The following is a 23,540-nucleotide window of genomic DNA, read 5'->3' on the forward strand; positions in this document are numbered from 1 at the left end:
CATTTTCGTGTGTTTCTAGGTTCATATGGCTAAGGAAGCAAAAAGGTGCATTTTGGAGCATTTTGGAGCAAAATTGGGCTTGGAATGGATAGCTTACGTTTGGAGCAAAAGGAATGGACGAAATTGAAGAGGATTCCTAATCAAATGAGGAATCTTAGTCAAAGAAGGTTCCTACCTATTCTAGGTCACAAAACTTGCAACCTTAAGCCATGCCGTGTATCCCCTTGGTGTTTCCCTTCCTTGCCGTGCAAGGGAGGGCCTTCTTTCCTGTTTTAAACCATTTAAACACATTCCTTTTTTTCATACCAAGCTCAGCCATAATTCACATACCCTTTTCTATACCAAAATTCTTCCCTAATTTTGTGAGCCTTTGATTTAATAAGCTAGGGTTTTATTTTCTATAACCCTATATAAACTAACTTCCAGCCGCACCCTAGCTCTATTATTCATTCCATCTCAGATTTTCACCCTTTATTTTCACCCTAGCTCTATTATTCATTCCATCTCAGATTTTCACCCTTTATTTTCACCCTAGCCGACCTAACACATGCTCTCCCATCATCATTCCACACCTCCATTGTAGCCACATGCTCTCCCATCATCATTCCACACCTCCATTGCAGCCACCAACCAACCTAGCTGTCACCCACATGCTCTCCCATCATCATTCCCTCTTTAATCCATTCAGCCACATGCTTTCCCATGTGATTATTCAGCCACATCTATGCACTCTTCATGATGGCAGCCACATTCTCTCCCTAGCTGTCATATTCCCTCTTTAATCATTCAACCACCTATAAATAAACATCCATTGCAGCCACAAAACATTGATTCATTCACCATTCACGCCAGAAATTCATGCCCTCTCTATAACACCTCCATACTTCACCATTCTTTCATATTTTTTGCCCAAAAATAAGCCTTGCAGTCCCCTACATCCATCCCTATCCTAAACACATCATTCTACACCATCCATAACCCCCAAAATTCACAACAACCCTTGTGCCGCAACAAAGAGGAGGAGAAGAGGGCTTAAACGTATATACAATTCAAGTTTGAGTTGTTGGAATTTTTAGGTGTTTTCCTCTCCTTGATTTCAATGGTTAAATTTACTTATCTTTGTCTTGTACGTATGAGGAACTAAACCCCCCTTGGTTAGGGGGGGATTCGAAACCATGATCATGCTTGCTATTGATAGGAGCATATTCATGCGACTTAATTAGCTTGTTCTCGTGCATTTATGTTGTGTTTACTTAGTTGTTTTAGTGTTTAAGGCCACTTTTGTGTATTTTCAGATTATAAGGCCAAAGTGTGCAAGAAGATGCAAATTGGAGTCTTTTGGAGCGAAAGAGGAATGAATGAGTTGAAGACTTGAAGAAACGACGAATTCCTACTCCAACGATGAATTCTTACCAAAACGAGGAATCCTACTCAAACAAGGTTTCCTATTTTAGGAAAGTTAACCCTAAGTTTCCCGTTTTGGTAACCTTTCCTAATCTTAAACGTCCGTATTTTCTAGCCACTTTGAAGTCCTTGTAGGCGCTTTAGGACACAAAACGAAGGCCCTAGGGCCCTTAAAACCCTTTGCCGTGGGCTTTAGCCCAATTCCCTTCCCTTGCTGTGCAAGGGGGGGCACTTTAGTCCCCTTTTATGCACTTAAACCTTAACCCTAATCCCCCTAATTACATAGCAGCCGCATTCTCCCATCCACCATCCATTAACCCTAAGCCTTCTAGTTCTAATCTCAGCCATTCACCCTAATAACCCTAGTTTTACAACCTAGCCGCACCCTATTCTATGCATTCACATATATTCAGAAATTCAGCCACAAATCTACCCTAGCCGTCACACCCTAATTCATACACTAATCAGCCACCATAACCCAAATTTCCCCCTTAAGCCGTGACCCCCAAATTCCCATTCATTCTACACACTCATACACATTCCATTCTCTTCCATCCGTAGCCACCATAACCCTAATTCTTCTCTAACAGCCGCAACCTATAGCCACCATTTCAGCCACTTCCCAACCTGACCGCAGCCATCCCCACACTTCCAGCCACCATACAAACCTTCGTCCATCACTCCACCACCTTGCTGCACCACCTTATCACCATAAATCCATCCCTAAACCAGAAAATCAACCAAAAACACCATTTAACCTCACTGCCGCAGCAAGGAGAAGAGGAAAGAGGAGCTTCGACGCGCAGAAATTCAAGTGGATTCGTTGGGCGTTCTAGGTGTAATCAATCCTTTGAGCTTTATGTTTAAATTCAATTGTATTTCTTTTTTTGTGAACATGAGAGGCTAAAACCCTAATTAGCTAGGGGGTGATTCGAAACCATGTTTATGCTTGCAATATGAATTGATTACATTTGGTTGGAATTTCATGAGTTGTGGATTCAATTTGTTCAACTGTTTGATTGATAACTTATTTATGTATGTTTATTGAGAGTGCACGCTTAATTTTCATGCATGAATATGACGCTAGAATATAAGTGAGTTTCACCTAATAGTTATGAACTTATATTCACAAGTAGTGAAGGTTTCTTATAAACAATCGCGTTGATGAATTCTTGGCACTAGTTTCATGCTCATCATAGTAACGAATGCCTCGTCAATACTTATAGTTTTCATGATGCTTAATGATCTTTAATTGTATCTTTATTGTGCTTTTCACGTAAAGGACTTTTGGAGAATGTTTTGAATTGCGTTGCGCTAACCCATCCAATTCATTAACTTAAGGAGAACTTGACGGTTAATTTAAGCGGACCTAATTAACCCGGGGTGTTGAGTTTCATAATTTATCGAAAGACCAACTGAAAATCATTTTGTATGCAAGTGTAACATGTGTGGAAAAGAACCTTCTAGCTAGCATTCATCCATATTTTCATCACATTCATATTTACATTCTGCCTTTAAATTACAATCTGTGCATTTAATTTATTTTCGTCAAAACATCAATCCCCCTTTACTTTAGTGTCCAATTTAGTTAGAAAGTGTCTTAGTTTGTGTTTCTAAGTGTTTTGATTCAAGTTGTTACACAAATTCGTCCAAATTCACCAAAGTGCTCAAAACTGCCCAGAAAGTGTTTTTAAGGCAGTTTTGAGTGTTTTGGGGCTGTTTTGAGTCTTTTGATTTGTTTTAGTGTTTTTATTGTTTAGTTTTGCATTCTTTGAGTCTAGTTTAGTGTTTCAAACTTTATTTTACGTTTTTGAGTCAGTTTCCAAGTGATTTTGCAATCCCTCCTAATCCCCGGTTAAGAACGATCTCTACTTATTCATATACTACAATTGTCACAAGAGGCTTTTAATTTGTGTGCTTACTTAGTTCGCATCAGCTATATGATTTGATTACCTCTAATTGCATTTCATAAGTTGTGAATTCAATTTACTTATCTATTTGAATTAAACTGATTTGTGTGTGTTGGTTGAGAGTGCATGCTTAATTATCATGCGTAAATCTAATGCTAGGATATAAAGAAGTTTCACCTAATCGTTACAAACTTATATTCACAAGTAGTAAAAGTTGATGACCTCAATTGCGTTAAGTAAATTCTTGGCATAAGTTTCATGCAATTCATAGTAACGAGTGCTTCGTCAATGCTTATGGTTTTCAAAGAACTTAATGATTCTTGCTTGTATCTCTATTATGCAATTCATGTAGGGAACTTGTGGGGAATGCTTTGGGTTGTCGTATGCAATCATCCAATTCAATAACGTTAGGAAAATCTGAGGGTTAATTAGTGCAATTCACGGTTAATCTGGGGCGTTGAGAATTCATGGGTTATTGAAAAGCAATTAGAAATCGTTTTGTGTGCAAGTATGGCATGTGTGGAGATGAACCCCTTAGCTATTCCATCATCCATATTTTCATCAAATTCATATTTAGAATCTGCCCTTTATTACAATCTGTGCATTTAGTTTAATTTCGTCAAAACCTCAATCCCCCTTTACTTTAGTGTCCAATTTAGTTAGAAAGTGTCTTAGTTTGTCTTTATAAGTGTTTTGATTCAATTTATTACACAAATTCGTCCAAATTCACCAAAGTGCTTGATGCGAGAATTATACGCACACAAGTTAAACCCTCTTTTTATCAATTGTAGTGAAGAATGTAAGTAGGGATCGTTCTGGACCGGGGATTAGGAGGGATTGTTAATCACTTGGAATTGACTCAAAAACGTAGAAACACGATATAAAACACTTTACTAGACTCAAAGAATGCAAAACTAAACTTTAAAACACCAAAACAGCCCCAAAACACTCAAAACTGCCTTAAAAACACAATCTGGGCAGTTTTGAACACTAGACACAACTTTGGACGAAAATTGGTTTTAACTTGACCTAAGACACTTAAAAACACAAACTAAATTGATTTCTAACTAATTTGACACTCTAAGTAAAGGGGGATTTTGATTTTTACGAATTTGAAAACAAAACTTAAAACTTTGTAAAACGAACAGATTTTAAAACGAATTTGGATTTAATGAATGGGATGGAAGCTAGCTAAGGGGTTCATCTCCACACATGTTATACTTGCACACAAAACGATTTCTAATTGCTTTTCAATAAACCATGAATTCTCAACGCCCCAGATTAACCGTGAATTGCACTAATTAACCCTCAGATTTTCCTAACGTTATTGAATTGGATGATTGCATACGACAACCCAAAACATTCCCCACAAGTCCCCTACATGATTGCATAATAGAGATACAAGCAAGAATCATTAAGTTCTATGAAAACCATAAGCATTGACGAAGCACTTGTTACTATGATTGCATGAAACTTATGCCAAGAATTTACTTAACGCGATTGAGATCATCAACCTTTACTACTTGTGAATATAATTCCATAACGATTAGGTGAAATTTCCTTATATCCTAGCATCCAATTTATGCATGAAAATTAAGCGTGCACTCTCAACCAACACGCACAAATCAATGTAATTCTCATAGATAAGTAAATTGAATTCACAACTTATGAAACGCAATTAGAAGTAATCAAATCATATTGCAAGCATAAACATGTATTTCGAATCCCCCCCTAGCCAAGGGGGGGTTTAGTTCCTCATACGCACAAAACAAAGAGAATTGAAATTAAACATTGAAATCAAAGGAAAAGAAACACCTAGAAATTCCAGCGACGCGAACTCGAATTGCATGAACTTCCGAGCTTCCTTCTCCTCCTCCTTGGTGCGGCAAAGGTCTAGGGACAGGTTTTTGGGCCTTAGGTGTATGGATGTATGGTTATGGAGGGATGTAGTAGTGTTTAGGGGAAGGGGATGGTGCGGCAAGGGTCTAAAACTAGGGAGAAAGGTGTTTGGTGGCTGCGGCAAGGGTGTGGAGAAGTTTGGACGAATTTCTGGAGTGAATGAAGGTATATGAGAGGTGGTGATCTGATCTAGGGGTTAATATGAGTATATATAGGCACTTAAAACCCTAGGGTAATCAGATATGGACTTGAATAACCCAAATCAACTAGGAAATAGGCTTAGAAATCAGAAATAGAGAGGGATAATGCTTCCTAGGTGCAGCAGGTATGGGATAAGGTGATAAGGTTTCTAGAATGCCTTGCAAGGCAAGGGAAATCAGATTTCTAGAAGGGTTTGGGCGCCACCTTTGTAGGAGATAAGATAAGGTTCCTAAAATCATGCTTTAAGTGCCAAATTTGTAGGGAAAAAGGGATAAGGGTGCAGCAAAGCTTAGGGATAATGTTTAGGGCTTCTAGAAAGCCCTAAAACTAAGGGGAATTGGATAAAACCCACGGCAAGGATAGGATAGGGTGTCCTAAATGGATAAGGTGCCCTAAATGGATAAGGACTCCTCATTGTACTTGGAAACTTTGCCTATTAGGATTAGGAAACCTTGTCTTCATCATTCCTTCTTCATCTTGGACTCCTTTTCCTTCTTGGACTTGGAAAACTTCTTAGTTGCTTCTCTTGAAACCATTTGGATTTTGACTTTCCTACTTCAAGTAGAAAACCTTATTTGAGTAGGAATCTTCATTCTTCTAGGAATCCATCTTCAACTAGGAAACCCATTTTCATTAGGGACTTTCCTACTTCAACTAGGAAACCTTGCTCAAGTAGGAATCATCATCTTCAAGTCTTCAATTTCGTCCATCCTCTTGGCTCCAAGCATATGATGTCCATTCCAAGCTCTAATTTGCTCCAAAAGGCTCCAAAATGCATCCTTTTGCATACTTTGCCCTTAAAACCTGAAAATACATAAAACTAGCTTAAAAGACTACTTTACTAAGGAAAAACACTATAAATGCACAAGAACAAGCTAAACTAAGGTGCATAAATATGCTCCTATCAGTGCTCAAAACTGCCCAGATTGTGTTTTTAAGGCAGTTTTGAGTGTTTTGGGGCTGTTTTGAGTCCTTTGGTTTGTTTTAGTGTTTTATTGTTTGGTTTTGCATTCTTTGAGTCTAGTTTAGTGTTTTAAACTTTATTTTACGTTTTTGAGTCAGTTTCCAAGTGATTTTGCAATCCCTCCTAATCCCCGGTTAAGAACGATCCCTACTTATACTTATACTACAATTGTCACAAGAGGGTTTTAATTTGTGTGCGTATAATTCTCACATCAGCCGTGCAAGGGGGGGGTATTTAGGTCCAATGTCATTCATTTAAACCCTATTTCCCTCTCCTAACCTAACCCTAGCCGCACCTTGCAGTGATGCGAGATTTATACGCACACAAATTAAACCCTCTTTTTGACAAATGTAGTATAGATATGTAAGTAGGGATCGTTCTGGACCGGGGATTAGGAGGGATTGTTAATCACTTGGATTTGACTCAAAAACGTAAAAACACAATATAAAACACTTTACTAGACTCAAAGAATGCAAAACTAAACTTTAAAACACTAAAACAAACCAAAAGACTCAAAACAGCACCAAAACACTCAAAACTGCCTTAAAAACACTTTCTGGGCAGTTTTGAGCACTTTGAGTACTTTGGACGAATTTGGGTAACAAATTGAATCAAAACACTTATAAACACAAACTAAGACACTTTCTAACTAATTTGGACAATACAAAGACTCAAAGGACTCAAAACAAGTTCAAAAGACTCAAAACTGCCTAAAAACACTAACTAGGCAGTTTCTGACCTTAAACCCAATTTTGGACGAATTTAAGTTGGAACTTGACTCAAGACTCTTAAAAACACAAACTAAATTGATTTCTAACTAATTTGACAATAAAGTAAAGGGGGATTGAGTTTTTGACGAAATTAACTAAAATGCACAGATTGTAATTAAAAACAGATTGTAAAGATGAATGTGATGGAATTGAATGGATGGGATGGCTAGCTAAGGGGTTCATCTCCACACATGTTACACTTGCATAATAAAAAGATTTCCAATTGCATTTCAATAAACCATGAATTCTCAACACCCCAAGTTAACCGTGATGCACTAATTAACCTTCAAATCTTCCTAACGTTATTGAATTGGATGATTGCATACGACAACCCAAAACATTCCCCACAAGTCCCCTACATGATTGCATAATAGAGATACAAGCAAGAATCATTACGCTCTATGAAAATTATAAGTGTTGACGAGGCATTCGTTACTATGATTGCATGAAACTTATGCCAAGAATTCGTTTAACGCGATTGTTTATAAGCAACCTCCACTACTTGTGAATATAAGTTCGTAAATATTAGGTGAAACTCACTTATATTCTAGCGTCATATTCATGCATGAAAATTAAGCGTGTACTCTCAATAAACATACATAAATAAGTTATCAATCAAACAGTTAAACAAATTGAATCCACAACTTATGAAACGCAATTAGAAGTAATCAAATCAAAATGCAAGCATAAACATATATTTCGAATCCCCCCCTAACCAGGGGGGGTTTAGTTCCTCATGATACAAAACAAAGAGAATCAAAGAAACACCTAAACATTCCAACAACTCAAACTTGAATTGTATGAACGTTTAGGCCCTCTTCTCTTCCATTCCTCATTCGTACAAAACAAAGGGTATTGAAATTAAACATTGAAATCAAAGAAACACCTAAACATTCCAACAACTCAAACTTGAATTGTATGAACGTTTAGGCCCTCTTATCTTCCTCTTGTAGCACAAGGTCTAAGGATAGGTTTGGAGGGATGGGGAGTTATGGATGGTGTAGAATGATGTGTTTAGGATAGGGATGGATGTAGGGGACCTCAAGGCTTCTTTTTGGGCAGAAAATATGAAGAATGGTGAAGTATGGATGTGTTATAGAGAGGGGATAAATTTCTGGCGTGAATGGTGAATGAATTGTGTATGAATGGGAATGAATCCATTGTGGCTGCAATGGATGCTTATTTATAGGTGAAAAGGAGGGAATATGACAGCTAGGAACTTGGTGGAAATCTGGAATGGTGATGGGAGATGCATGTGGCTGATTTGTGAAGGGAATGCATGTGGATTAAAGTGGAATGACAGCTAGGTTATGATGATGAATGCATGTGCAAAGTTGGTTGAATGATTATGGGTGCATGTGGCTGATTTATATGAAGGGAATGCATGTGGAATGAATGTGTGAATGATGGCAGATTGTGTATGTGAATGATTAGGGTGAATGTGCATGTGCTTTGACAGCTAGGTTGAATAAATTAAAGGGAGTGCATGTGGCTTGGCTGGAATGATTGGAATGCAATCTGAAATGGGATGTGTTGGTGTGAATTTCTGGTACAAAGGGCCTCCTTTGGTCTTCAATTTCGTCCATCTACTTGGCTTCAAGTATATGCAATCCATTTAACGCCCCAAACTACTCCAAAATGCACCAAAATGCACCCTTTTGCATACTTTGCCCTTAGAACCTGAAAACACACAAAAAGAAGCATAAAGGACTAAAATAACTAAAGAAACATAACGTAAATGTACGAGAACAAGCCATTTAAGTCGCATGAATATGCTCCTATCAAATACCCCCACACTTATCTTTTGCTAGTCCTCGAGCAAAACAGAAAGAAAAACAAAACAAAACGAAACGAAACAAAACAAGTAAAACACAACCTAAACCTTCCAACAATCGTCTTAGGAATTTCCAATGCACATGACATGTTAAAAATCATCATTCTCACAGATTTTAGTCATCTTCACACTTAAGTACATTCTTAATCATAGTCACCACATACTATTTCACAATTAAGCATTTAAAACCATGTTTTGAATGTAGTAACATGCCTTAGAGAATTTGCTCAATTCCTTACAAGATATGCACTCGATTTTCACTCAGATTTTCTAACTACACACCCTAATCTAGTCATATGTGAGAAGATTAATGAAAACGAACACTCACATATATATATCACAAAGAGAGCAATTTCTGGAGTTAATAAGCATGTTTAGATATGATCTCATGAATGGAATGCTACTACTTAGATGCGAGAACCAGTGACACCATATGCTCATACCAAGTTCAAACTCCACAAATTGAAACACAAAACACTCAAGATTGAAGTCACGGGTTGTAATGGGGTTCGGGGCGTGTGGATAACAAAGAAGGGATATGGAAAACAAAGGTTCTTAAAGAAATAGTGAGCAAAGCACTTGAATCAACTAAGAATTCACTTTTGAATGAAAACTCAACTTTTGAACAGAAAGGGAGAATTTAGACAATTTACGGCCAGAATTGGTGTTTTGGACCCTTTCTTCAATCACTCATTCTTTCATTTTTTTCAAACTCTTTTTTTTTTCTTTCTTTCTTTTTTTTTTTTTTTTTTTTTTTTTTTTTTTTTTTTTTTTTTTTGAATCTCAAAACATACATAAACACTTAAACATTCTCTCCCCCACACTTATTTTCTTTCATAATGTAACTCAAAAGGAATTCAATTAAGTCATGCTCACTATCTTTTAAGAACAAGGGTGGGGATTGTCCTAAACTAGGCTAGGTGAGGAAAATGTGGGTAAACACAGAATAAAGGCTAAACAAGGCTCAACGGGGTTAAAACTTACAACATATACGAAATATGGGAAGTAAGGCTATTTGGCTATGGTGGTGGTCACTACACAACTTCTTCTTGAATATGTGTTATGCAAATCAATAACATGCTTTGAATGAAATGGGCATGAGTTCTAGCATTTGGAACTATATGATGAAACGCCTTCTAAGTAGTAACCAAGCAAAGAATAATGAGATCATGCAACGACTTTAGAAAACAAGAAATCACAGATTATACTCTCCAAAGAACGTTATAGGCTCAAGTCTCTCAGGGTTGTAGCGTTTGTTTGAGTTCCTTCCTCCAAGCATGTTACAAAAACGAATTTTTCTTTTATGATTGCATGTGAAGTCATACATTATAACCATAACCAAGCATATACCAAGATTAAATCAAACTTTTCTCTATGTTTATAACTCTTTTTAACAGTCATGCAATTAAAAACCAAATCCTTATCATTGTGTTGGAAGGTGACCTACGACACAAACACACAAAAATGACTCAAAACACTCTTTTTAGGCTTTTCAAAACATGTTTTTCAAATTTTTATGTGATTTTCAGAGTTATCAAAACAAAACATACTAAAACACTCTAAAACAACTTAAAAATACCTTAAAACAGCAAGGAACAACATTTGAAGTTATGGGTGATAAAATCCCACGAATTTGCATCAAATATACTTAGTTACCCCCCCCACACTTAAATCACACATTGTCCTCAATGTTTTAAGCATAGATTTACATAAAACATAAGTAAAAACACAAACAGCATTTATACATACTAAACATGGCAGAATGTAACTAACAAAGAGAAGAGTTTAGGGACGCAAATCTGGAATTGGAGTGCTTTCTCGGTCTTCCTTTGTTGAATGCATGGGTTGATCTTGGTGATTCCACAGGCTTACTCTTGAACTGGGCTGGAGGATTCTTTTTGGTCTCCTCCACTCGTTGATTTTCCTTTGTGCTACTCTTGAACTGAACAGCAGGATTCTTTTGGTCTCCCCCGAAGGTCTGAGCTTCCTCCTTTTATCTGTTTCTTTGTTCAATCTCTCCAATTCGTATTGAAGAGGGTGAGAGGATAGCTCAGCATATGCAGTTGTAGCTTGTCTCCACATGCTTCAATGTATCATTTTCACTTGCCTTACTTGCTCCCCTTTGCAGAAGTGGTCCCTTCTCTGGAAGTGTATCAGCCGTTGAAGATGACTACTCGAGAGCAACGCTAGGTAAGCAATCAGGGAAGGGATTCCAGGCAGTTGGTTCCAGATCGGAAGACTGACTCCAAGTGCTGGCTGATTGCTTCTTTCACTTTGCCATGCGAGTAAGAACAAGGACAAAGAAAAGGACAGGGAAAGAGTATGATATGATATACTTTTGCTTTTAACCTTGATGATATGAGATACCTTTGCTTTTGAAGAAGCGGTGAATGAATCAGCACATGCTTCCATCTACCGTTTCCTCCTGGGTCATCTGTACTCCAGGCATCTGGTATCATCTTTGGGGAAGAAGAAAAAATTGAGTATTTCGAAAGGCTTTGCTGGGAGTGCGCCCTCAGAGGTGAGGAAGAGTTGGGCATTTTCTTCAGGTCTGCCTTGCTATAAAACATGAAGGTCGACATATATAGGGATTTCCCAATAGCAAGTGTTGTTCTTTTACCCTTGTCGACAAACGTTTGGATCCCGCAAATCCGGCTTTTTGAAATAGTGACGACTCTTCGATCTTTGAATACGCCTATTTGCTTTCTGAACGACGCCTCTTCGATTTCTGAGCAGGCGCCCCTTCCATTTCTGAACGACGCCCCTTCACTTTTTGAACGACACGTAGTAGTGCGGATGCGGCTCTTTTGACAAAGCTGCACGCGTTTTCTGAAAAGCAGAGAAAGCGTCGCCGAACTTTGCGCTTGTCGGCTAAAGATGTGTAGTTGCGATGATGGCCTCCACGTGTCTTCAACTTTGTCAGAGATCTTTTGACAAAGTTGAACGCGTTTTCTGAAAAGCCAGGAGAGCGTCGCCGAAATTTACGCAGGAAATTCCGGCTTTTTGACTCGGTGGACTCGTCGCCTTGGCTTTTTATAGAGCTATCGATCACCACCAACATACACATTCTGAAGACTGCCCATCTGTGAAAATCGTCTCTGGCCCTTTGAAATTTAACTCCATCCAGCCCTTCTCTTTGAACACTTTTGAAAAATGGCAAACCCATCGAACCTTAGCTTAGAATTGAGTCTCAGCAGTGATACGGGCGCGCCGCGTCAAGGTAACGTATGGCGCCCTTCTTTCTTATCTTCTAACGGTCCTCTTACAGGTGAAGACTCAGTGATGCAGGATGCAACAACAGCTACAATAGTAGCTAGGAACCTCCTCACTCCCAAAGATAGTCAGCTGCTTTCAGGACGGTCCGATGAGTTGGCCGTTCAAGAGTCCCTCGCTCTCAGTGTTCAGTGTGCGGGCTCTGTGTCCAACATGGGCCAACGCCTGCTTGCTCGGTCCCGCCAAGTGGAATCGTTGATGGCAGAGGTGGAAAATCTTAAGCAGGAGATCAACCAGCTTAAGTACGAGAAGTTTGCACGTGCTTGCAAATAACTATTCGTCGGGCATGAAGAGGAAGCTTGATGAGCTGCAAGAATCTCAAGGTCGAATGCAAAGTGACTGTCAAAGGCTTGCGTCTTTCTTCCAGAGGCACCTTTTTCCTGGGTCATCCAGCGTTCCACCCAGTATTGAGGCCTGGAATGCTCTAGCTCCGATGCCTCCCGCTCCGATGCCTCCTGCTCCGATGCCTTCCACTCCGATGCCTTCCGCTCCGAGAGTTTCGCCACGTAGTGGGTCTTCACGTACACAACCTTTGTGAAGGCTACATTCTTTTTTTTTTTTTTTTTTTTTTTTTTTTTAAATCAAACGGCATGGACTTGATCTTTGAATGGAAGGTGATACTTGAAATGATCCGGTAATGGTTTAAATTCTAAAGTGGGTGCCTGAATCATTAACAACATATTAGTATAAATCAAAATTGAAATTCGGGGAGGTGGCTTACCTGTGTGCTCCGACATAAACTCAAGAATAAACACCCCTTCGAAAGTTGTAAGACTAGAAATTTCAGCTAGATTTGGTGTTTTGAGCGTTATGACTTGTCCTGTGTCATGAAATCCAATTTCCTTGCGAATTGTTGTCTCAAGTATATCCTCTTTGATGAATTCTAGACATTCCCCAGTCACATCTTGCTCTTGATTCTTTGGAAAGGATTCGAAGATGCCTTTCTCACCCTCTTCTTCCTTAGATTGCATGAGCCTGCAAAGAATAGGGACATTTAGTGGAACGGGGTTAGAAATAATTAACTTTGGAACAACCATACCTGAATTGGATGGCGTAGGTGCATTAGGTGCCTGCGGCAAAGGTGTTTCCTCCCTTGCCGTGGCTTGGGTGTGTTCCTCTTCCTCAAATTGCAGTCCTTCATCCTCCTTCGGATTTGCCATGGTTGAAATAGGGAGTTTGCCTTGGTCTTGAAATTGTCCTATGAACTCCGCTATCTGCCCAATTTGCTTTTCCAAGTGGTCCAACCTTTTGTCTTGATTTTGCCTTGCTTTGTTTTGATCTTCTTGCCCCTGAGACAAATTGGTGAGTAACTTACTAACCGTATCATTATACAAAGACTCACTTGAATTTGTTTGGGTAGGTTGTGGTGGCTGCATAGGTGTTGTATAGAACTCCTCATATGGTTGCCAATATTCTCCTTGTTGAGCCTCCTCGAGTTGATTTTGTGAGCCCTGCACCAAACAAATTAATTCATTAAGCTTTTCATTATAATCTATTGACGAACTTGAGTTTGGTTGGGCATATTGAATATGAGGTGGCTGCCAATATCCTTCTTGTTGAACATTTTGAGGTTCCCACCACATAGAAGTTGAATGATCACTCCAATCCGAATTGTAAGTATTGGAAAACACGTTATTCCTTGATTGAAGATCGAATATATCAACGCTTTGCATTTGGGACCTTTCCATGAGCTGTGACAAAAGAGAAGCATTATCAAGTGCCATGTTGTGTTTCACTAGTACTTGAAATCAACAAACAAAACACAAATCAAAAACTAAAACTAAAATACATAACAGAAACGAACAATCCAAGGGATTAGCAAATTTGCTAATCCCCGGCAACGGCGCCAAAATTTGATGCGAGATTTATACGCACACAAATTAAACCCTCTTTTTGACAAATGTAGTATAGATATGTAAGTAGGGATCGTTCTGGACCGGAGATTAGGAGGGATTGTTAATCACTTGGATTTGACTCAAAAACGTAAAAACACAATATAAAACACTCTACTAGACTCAAAGAATGCAAAACTAAACTTTAAAACACTAAAACAAACCAAAAGACTCAAAACAGCACCAAAACACTCAAAACTGCCTTAAAAACACTTTCTGGGCAGTTTTGAGCACTTTGAGTACTTTGGACGAATTTGGGTAACAAATTGAATCAAAACACTTATAAACACAAACTAAGACACTTTCTAACTAATTTGGACAATACAAAGACTCAAAGGACTCAAAACAAGTTCAAAAGACTCAAAACTGCCTAAAAACACTAACTAGGCAGTTTCTGACCTTAAACCCAATTTTGGACGAATTTAAGTTGTAACTTGACTCAAGACTCTTAAAAACACAAACTAAATTGATTTCTAACTAATTTGACAATAAAGTAAAGGGGGATTGAGTTTTTGACGAAATTAACTAAAATGCACAGATTGTAATTAAAAACAGATTGTAAAGATGAATGTGATGGAATTGAATGGATGGGATGGCTAGCTAAGGGGTTCATCTCCACACATGTTACACTTGCATAATAAAAAGATTTCCAATTGCATTTCAATAAACCATGAATTCTCAACACCCCAAGTTAACCGTGATGCACTAATTAACCTTCAAATCTTCCTAACGTTATTGAATTGGATGATTGCATACGACAACCCAAAACATTCCCCACAAGTCCCCTTACATGATTGCATAATAGAGATACAAGCAAGAATCATTACGCTCTATGAAAATTATAAGTGTTGACGAGGCATTCGTTACTATGATTGCATGAAACTTATGCCAAGAATTCGTTTAACGCGATTGTTTATAAGCAACCTCCACTACTTGTGAATATAAGTTCGTAACTATTAGGTGAAACTCACTTATATTCTAGCGTCATATTCATGCATGAAAATTAAGCGTGTACTCTCAATAAACATACATAAATAAGTTATCAATCAAACAGTTAAACAAATTGAATCCACAACTTATGAAACGCAATTAGAAGTAATCAAATCAAAATGCAAGCATAAACATATATTTCGAATCCCCCCCTAACCAGGGGGGGTTTAGTTCCTCAAGATACAAAACAAAGAGAATCAAAGAAACACCTAAACATTCCAACAACTCAAACTTGAATTGTATGAACGTTTAGGCCCTCTTCTCTTCCATTCCTCATTCGTACAAAACAAAGGGTATTGAAATTAAACATTGAAATCAAAGAAACACCTAAACATTCCAACAACTCAAACTTGAATTGTATGAACGTTTAGGCCCTCTTATCTTCCTCTTGTAGCACAAGGTCTAAGGATAGGTTTGGAGGGATGGGGAGTTATGGATGGTGTAGAATGATGTGTTTAGGATAGGGATGGATGTAGGGGACCTCAAGGCTTCTTTTTGGGCAGAAAATATGAAGAATGGTGAAGTATGGATGTGTTATAGAGAGGGGATGAATTTCTGGCGTGAATGGTGAATGAATTGTGTATGAATGGGAATGAATCCATTGTGGCTGCAATGGATGCTTATTTATAGGTGAAAAGGAGGGAATATGACAGCTAGGAACTTGGTGGAAATCTGGAATGGTGATGGGAGATGCATGTGGCTGATTTGTGAAGGGAATGCATGTGGATTAAAGTGGAATGACAGCTAGGTTATGATGATGAATGCATGTGCAAAGTTGGTTGAATGATTATGGGTGCATGTGGCTGATTTATATGAAGGGAATGCATGTGGAATGAATGTGTGAATGATGGCAGATTGTGTATGTGAATGATTAGGGTGAATGTGCATGTGCTTTGACAGCTAGGTTGAATAAATTAAAGGGAGTGCATGTGGCTTGGCTGGAATGATTGGAATGCAATCTGAAATGGGATGTGTTGGTGTGAATTTCTGGTACAAAGGGCCTCCTTTGGTCTTCAATTTCGTCCATCTACTTGGCTTCAAGTATATGCAATCCATTTAACGCCCCAAACTACTCCAAAATGCACCAAAATGCACCCTTTTGCATACTTTGCCCTTAGAACCTGAAAACACACAAAAAGAAGCATAAAGGACTAAAATAACTAAAGAAACATAACGTAAATGTACAAGAACAAGCCATTTAAGTCGCATGAATATACTCCTATCATGCAGCCATCCCTTTTAATTTCTGATTTTATTTCCTTTTTCTAGAAGCCTTTGATTTTATTTTAGTTAATAAAAATTAGCTAGGGTTTTATTTTTCTGAAACCCTACACATTTTACAACCTAGCCGCACCTTATTCTATGCATTCTTAATATTCATTCAGCCACCACAAAAGATATTTTTTTTCACTCTAAGCCGTAGCCTCCCATTGATTTTCACCCGAATAACCCAAAAATCCATCTCAGCCGCACCTAATATTCACCCTAGCTCTCTCTTCTCTCATTCACACTTCATCATTCACCCTAATTATCCCAAGCCGTAGCCACCATCCCATATCATTCTTCTCTGCCGCAACCTATAGCTACCATTCCAGCCACTTCCCAACCTTACCGTAGCCATCCCCACCCTTCCAGCCACCATACAAACCTTCCTCCATCACTCCACCACCTTGCCGCACCACCATAGCACCATAAATCCATCCCTAAACCAGAAAATCATCCAAAAGCACCATTTAACCTCACTGCTGCAGCAAGGAGAAGAAGAAAGAGGGACTTAGACGCGCAGAAATTCAAGTGGATTCGTTGGGCGTTCTAGGTGTAATCAATCCTTTGTGCTTTATGTTTAAATTCAATTGTATTTCTCTTTCTGTGAACATGAGAGGCTAAATCCCTAGTTAGCTAGGGGGTGATTCGAAACCATGTTTATGCTTGCAATATGAATTGATTACTTTTGGTTGGAATTTCATGAATGGTGGATTCAATTCGTTTAACTGTTTGATTGATAACTTATTTGTGTATGTTTATTGAGAGTGCACGCTTAATTTTCATGCATGAATATGACGCTAGAATATAAGTGAGTTTCACTTAATAGTTATGAACTTATATTCACAAGTAGTGGAGGTCGCTTATAAACAATCGCGTTAAATGAATTCCTGGCAAGAGTATCATGCTTTTCATAGTTACAAATGCCTTGTCGATGCTTAGGATTTCCAAAGAACGTAATGATTCTAAGTTGTATCTTTATCATGCTGTTCATATAGAGAACTTGCTAGGAATAATTTGTTTGCGATGCATATTCATCCAATTCAATGATTCTAGGGAAATCTGAAGGTTAATTTAAGCGGACCTAATTAACTTGGAATGTCGAGTTTCATAATTCATCGAAAGACCAACTGAAAATTAAAGTGTATGCAAGTGTGACATGTGTGGAGAAGAACCTTCTAGTTAGCATTCATCCATATTTTCATCCAATTCATCTTTACAATCTGCCCTTAATTACAATCTGTGCATTTTAGTTAATTTCGTCAAAAACTCAATCCCCCTTTACTTTAGTGTCCAATATAGTTAGAAAGTGTCTTAGTTTGTGTTTATAAGTGTTTTGATTCAATTTGTTACACAAATTCGCCCAAATTCACCAAAGTGCTCAAAACTGCCCAGAAAGTGTTTTTAAAGCAGTTTTGAGTGTTTTGGGGCTGTTTTGAGTCTTTTGATTTGTTTTAGTGTTTTAAGTGTGTAGTTTTGCATTCTTTGAGTCTAGTTTAGTGTTTTAAACTTTATTTTACGTTTTTGAGTCAGTTTCCAAGTGATTTTGCAATCCCTCCTAATCCCCGGTTAAGAACGATCCCTACTTATACATATACTACAATTGTCACAAGAGGGTTTTAATTTGTGTGCTTATTTAGTTCGCATCAAATTTTTGGCGCTGTTGCCGGGGATTAGCAACTTTGCTAATCCCTTGGATTGTTTACATTTTATTTGGTTATTTTGTAAAGTTTCTGACCTTGTTTTGTTTTTATTGTTTTAGGTACTAGTGTATGACTCGGAGTTCTCAACCGATTCGTGAGGATATCTTGGACTTTGACAGCGATTTTGAGAGGACTTTGAGACGAAGGAAGAAGCACCACGAGTCAAATCCACCAAGCCCAGAACCTGAGCTTGAAGAACAAGTTCTAGAAGAGGAGGAGGAGGAACCCACGGCAAGGATCTTTGAAGAACCACAAGTCATGGCCGTGGACAACCGGACACTTAAGGAGCTTTCCGCTTCGGGATTGGCTAATGCTCCCTTGTGTATCCAATATCCCCCACCGGCCGAAGGCAAGACCGAGGAGTTCGAGTTGAAGTCAAGCTTGCTCCACCACATTCCGAAGTACCATGGGTTGTCCATGGAGGATCCGAACAAGCATCTGAAGGAATTCGAGGTGGTGTGTTCAAGCATGACTCACGTCAACGTCGACGGAAGTATTCTGAAGATGAAGGCTTTTCCATTCTCTTTAATGGACAAAGCCAAGGATTGGTTGTACGACTTAGCTCCTGGAACCGTCACATCGTGGGAGAGCATGAAGAGGGCATTTCTAGAGAAGTTTTTCCCAACTTCTCGAATCATCCTTTTACGAAAAAGGATAAGTGGAATTCAACAAGATGAAGGTGAGTCTTTTCCTACGTATTATGAACGTTTTAAATCTCTTGTTGCTTCTTGTCCACAATATCAGATGAAGGAGGAGTTGCTTCTGCAATACTTCTACGAGGGGCTCCTACCAATTGAACGACAAATGCTCGATGCCTCGGCGGGTGGAGCATTGGTGGACAAGACACCTATGGCGGCCAAGGTCTTGATCGCGAACCGAGCGTTGAACGCTCAACAATATGAAGGAGTAGGACAAAGAGGACCCCCACGGCAGCAAGTGCATGACGTAAGTTCCACACCCGATATTCATTCACAGTTAGCTAATCTTACTTCCATTGTGTCTCAGATGGCCGAAGGAATGAGGATGCAAGGACCGATTGTATGCGGGGTGTGTTCGATCCAAGGACATGCTTCTGAGAAGTGCCCACAACTCATAGAAAATGGTGGATGGGAAAGCGCCAACGCAATTGGATTTCAGGGCCAAAACCAACCAAGGAACGATCCGTACTCGAACACTTATAATCCAGGTTGGAGAGACCACCCGAACTTCAAATGGAGGGAGCCCCAACAACCACCACAACAAGTAGGCTTTAGGCAACAACCCCCGGGGTTCTTCACCAAGCCATACGCACCCCCACATGCTCCACAACATTCTGCCCCAAATGCTTCAGGTACGTCCCTAGACAATGATACACTTCTTAAGTTACTAACTAATTTGTCTCAGGGACAAGAGAATCAAGCCAAAGCAATGCAAAATCAAGAGAAAAGGGTGGATCAATTGGAGAAACAAATTGGGCAGATTGCGGAGTTTGTAGGGCAATTCCGAGATCAAGGCAAGCTCCCTAGCTCAACCATTCCAAATCCGAAGGGAGGCTTTGAAACCGCCAATGCAATCACCTTAAGAAGTGGCAAGGAAGTTGGAACCACCCCACAACCACCAAAATCAAGCCAAGACGAGGATGAAAAGATGTTGCAAGAGGAAGAGGGGAAGGGCAAAGCCACGGCAAGGGTAGAGCAACCTTTGCCGCACCCACTTCAAGAGCCTAGGCCGTCCAATAAATGTAAGGTAGGTCCAAACTCAATTGTTTCTAATGTGATTCCACCAAATGTGCCCTTTCCTAGCAGGTTTATGCAAGCCAAGATAAAGGAGGATGAAAAAGACATCCTGGAGATGTTTAGGAAGGTGCATGTCAATATCCCGCTCCTTGATGCAATAAAGCAAATTCCGAAGTATGCGAAGTTTTTGAAGAAGATTTGTACAACAAGGAAACAGATTCGGGAAAAAGAGGTGGTACATGTAAGTGAGAATGTCTCAGCCATATTGCAAAGAAAGCTACCACCTAAATGCAAAGATCCAGGTAGTTTCACTATCCCTTGTGTAATTGGTAATACAAGGTTCGAACATGCTATGCTAGATTTAGGTGCATCAATTAATGTCATGCCATACTCTGTTTATGCATCTATGAATCTAGGAGAGCTTAAAAATGATGGTGTTATTATTCAATTAGCCGATAGATCTAATGCATACCCGAGAGGAGTTTTGGAAGATGTTTTGGTGCAGGTAGACCACGTGATTTTTCCTGCAGATTTCTATGTGCTTGACATGGAGGATTCAACCCACTCTCCACCATCGCCACTCTTACTTGGACGACCTTTCATGAAAACAGCCCACACCAAGATTGATGTTGCCAAGGGAGCCTTAACTATGGAGTTTGGTGGTGATACGATTAACTTTAAAGTTTCTGAATCCATTAATAATACTAATGATGTTCGTTCTTGTTTTGCCATTAGTATCAGTAAAAATTTAGGGCAGGAACGTTCAGCACCAATCAAGAAGGATGCATCTAGAACCACCATCGAGGAAGGAATTGGAGTGGAGCACAAGGAGCACGCCACTACCCTAAAAACACCCAATGTGGCCGTGCCTAGTGCTAAAATTGGCGAGATGGTGGCTGCCCTAGGGGCATTGCCACAACATCCTAGTAAGTCTCCAATCCCAATTCCGATTCCCATTTCAACTAATAGGTTGTTACCTTCTGTGGTGCAGGTGACCAACCGATTTCAAGGTGGTGGGAGCATGTACATGGATGTTCGGAACCTGAACACCACCATCAGGGAGGATCATTATCCCCGCCCATTCAGTGAGCCATATTATCAAAGTGTTGAAGGGCATGTTGTGGAGGAGATCCCATTGCATGCCGTGGGCTTTAAGTAAGGTTAAGAAGCATGTTCGTCCGGCTGGAAGACGTTAAAGCAAGCGCTTCTTGGGAGGCAACCCATGCATTCAACAAGGAGAAGATGGAATTTACACTCCATAACCAAATTTGCGTCCCTAACCTCTTCTCTTTGTTATTTACATTCTGCCATGTTTAGTGTGTTTAGTTGATGTTTGTGTGTTTTCTTGTGTTTAGTGTGATTTTAGGCTTAAAACATTGAGGACAATGTTTAGTTTAAGTGTGGGGGGGTAACATTCTGTTTTTGAGATATTTTTGCATGAAATTCGTAGGGTATTACCACCTAACATGTCTAAACTTGTTTCCCACTGTTTTTAAGTGTTTTTAAGCTATTTTAGAGTGTTTTAGAGTGTGTTGATGCGAACTAAGTAAGCACACAAATTAAAACCCTCTTGTGACAATTGTAGTATATGAATAAGTAGGGATCGTTCTTAACCGGGGATTAGGAGGGATTGCAAAATCACTTGGAAACTGACTCAAAAACGTAAAATAAAGTTTGAAACACTAAACTAGACTCAAAGAATGCAAAACTAAACAATAAAACACTAAAACAAATCAAAAGACTCAAAACAGCCCCAAAACACTCAAAACTGCCTTCAATTCACTTTCTGGGCAGTTTTGAGCACTTTGGTAACTTTGGACGAAATTGGGTGATAGAATGAATCAAAATGCTTAAAAACACAAACTAAGATACTTTCTAACTAGATTGGACACTAAAGTAAAGGGGGATTGAGTTTTTGACGAGAATAAATTAAATGCACAGATTGTAAATTAAGGCAGATTCTAAAGATGAATTGAATGAGATTATGGATGAATGCTAGCTAGAAGGTTCTTCTCCACACATGTCGCACTTGCATACACTTTGATTTTCAGTTGGTCTTTCGATAAATTATAAATACTCAACGCCCCAAATTAACCGTGAATTGCACTAATTAACCCTCAGTTTTTCCACAAGTTATTAAGTTGGATGATTGCATACGACAACCCAAAACATTCCCTACAAATTCCCTACATGAATTGCATAATAGAGATACAAGCAAGAATCATTAAGTTCTATGAAAAACATAAGCATTGACGAAGCATTCGTTACTATGAATTGCATGAAACTTATGCTAAGAATTCATTCAACGCGATCGTTTTCAAGCGACCTTCACTACTTGTGATTATAAGATTGTAACTATTAGGTGAAACTCCCTCATAATCTAGCATCATATTCATGCATGAAAACTAAGCGTGCACTCTCAATCAACATACACAAATAAGTTATCAATCAAATAGATGAACGAATTGAATCCACAACTTATGAAATAACAACTGAATGTAATCAAATCATAGTGCAAGCATGTACATGGTTTCGAATCACCCCCTAGCTAACTAGGGGGATTTAGCCTCTCATGTTCACAAAAAGAGAATTACAAATGAATTTAAACATAAAGCACAAAGGATTGATTACACCTAGAACGCACGATGAATCCACTTGAATTTCCACGCGTCGAAGCTCCTCTTTCCTCTTCTCCTTGCTGCGGCAGAGAGGTTTTCTTGTGTTTTTGGATGGTTTCCTGGGTTAGGGATGGATTTAAGGATGTTTGGTGGTGCGGCAAGGTTATAGGGTGGTGTAGGGAGGTGTGTAAGGTGGTGGAGAGTGGTGGAGATGGCTGCGGACAGGTTTGGAATGGAGGGGGGAATGCACGGGCAGAGCTTTTGGGTGATGGTGGCTGCACGGTTTTTGAAGCTAGAATGGGAGAATGGATGCTACGGCTGATAGGGAGAGAATGGATGGAATTAGGGTGAATGATTATAGAATGTGGCTGATTAGTCCATGTGTGGAGGGACGGCTAGGGTCATTTTTAAGAGTAAAAATCTGAAGAGAATAAAATAAGAGAAGAGAGACTAGGGTTAGAAAATAGGTGCAGCTTAGGGGGAAATCAGTTTATGGTGGCTGATATGGATCAATGGGAGATGCGGCTAAGATGGTAGAACCTAGGGTTTGAAAAATGTTTTTGTTCCAGAAATTAACCCTAGCTTATTTTTATTAACTAAAATAAATTCAAAGGCTTCTAGAATTTAGGAAAAATCAGAAATTAAAGGGGGAAAGATTTAAAAGGGTGCGGCTGCTATGTAACTAGGGTGATTAGGGTTAGGGTTTTTGTGCATGAAATGGGACCAAAGTACCCTCCCTTGCACGGCAAGGGAAGGAAAGAAGGGGAAAGGCACGGCTTAGGGCTAGAATTTGCGCTAAGGCCTTTGTTTTGGGTCCTAAAGTGCATACGAGGCCTATAAAGTGGCTAGAAAATATGGACGTTTAGATTAGGAAAGGTTACCAAAACGGGAAACTTAGGGTTACTTTCCTACTTCAAGTAGGAATCCTTGTTTGAGTAGGATTCCTCGTTTTGGTAAGAATTCATCGTTGGAGTAGGAATTCGTCGTTTCTTCATGTCTTCAACTCATTCATTCCTCTTTTGCTCCAAAAAGCTCCTATTTGCATCTTCTTGCACACTTTGGCCTTATAATCTGAAAATGCAACAAAGTGACTTTAAACACTAA

This window comes from the organism of the source record quoted next, unplaced genomic scaffold (genome assembly GCF_019419815.1).
Source record: "Pyrus x bretschneideri cultivar Hongxiangsu unplaced genomic scaffold, Pyrus_bretschneideri_v1 Contig88, whole genome shotgun sequence".
Lineage (NCBI taxonomy): Eukaryota > Viridiplantae > Streptophyta > Magnoliopsida > Rosales > Rosaceae > Pyrus > Pyrus x bretschneideri.